A 794-nucleotide genomic window follows, 5' to 3' on the forward strand; every position below is an offset into this window, starting at 1 on the left:
GCCCCAGTGGTCAAAATAGCCTGGTACTGGCACAACGAAAGATACATAGATCAATGGAACAGAATTGAGAACCCAGAAGTAAATCCATCTACATAAAATCAGATGATCTTTGACAAAGGCCCAAAACACATTAAATGGGGAAGAGATAGTCTCTTCAAAAAATTGTGCTGGCCAAACCAGAAAATCAAATGCAGAAGAATGAAACAAGATACATATCTCACACCATATAAAAACACAAACTCAGTGTGCATTAAAGGCCTAAATGTAAATCCAAGAACTATAAGATCATTAATGAAAAAATAGGGGGGGTGTCTCACATCCAGAACCTTCTGAGGTAGGACATTCCCAATAAAAAAAACAAGCAGACCAGCCTGGAACAGCTTGAGCTACAGAAGATACATCTTCAAAGAAATATCAGCAGGAAAAGCCCCAAACAAAAACGGCAGTATGATTAGCTACTACAAGAATAAGCAAGTTGTTCACCGGGAAGCCATCAAAGCAAGTAATCAAGTCCCTTCAGGACAAACCCCCTTCTAAGATTGAAAGTCAAAGGGAATGCATGAGCAGGCATGTAAGCTTGTTGGTGACCACATTGGTCTACTAGTGAGTGGAAGAAAGGGAAAGTCAGAAATGAAGTAATGGGCTGAGTTCAACCATGGTCCATAGACTTCCTTTGACCTGGAGATGAGAGAGAGAAGAGGAAGGGCTGGTTTGTCCAAAGTATGGTGAGACCTGGGGACACATGAGCCCATGGACAAGGACACAGCCATGGAGGGCTAGAGCTGAGAGTGAAG

This window comes from Chrysochloris asiatica, unplaced genomic scaffold (genome assembly GCF_000296735.1).
Source record: "Chrysochloris asiatica unplaced genomic scaffold, ChrAsi1.0 scaffold00113, whole genome shotgun sequence".
NCBI classification, from domain to species: Eukaryota; Metazoa; Chordata; class Mammalia; order Afrosoricida; family Chrysochloridae; genus Chrysochloris; species Chrysochloris asiatica.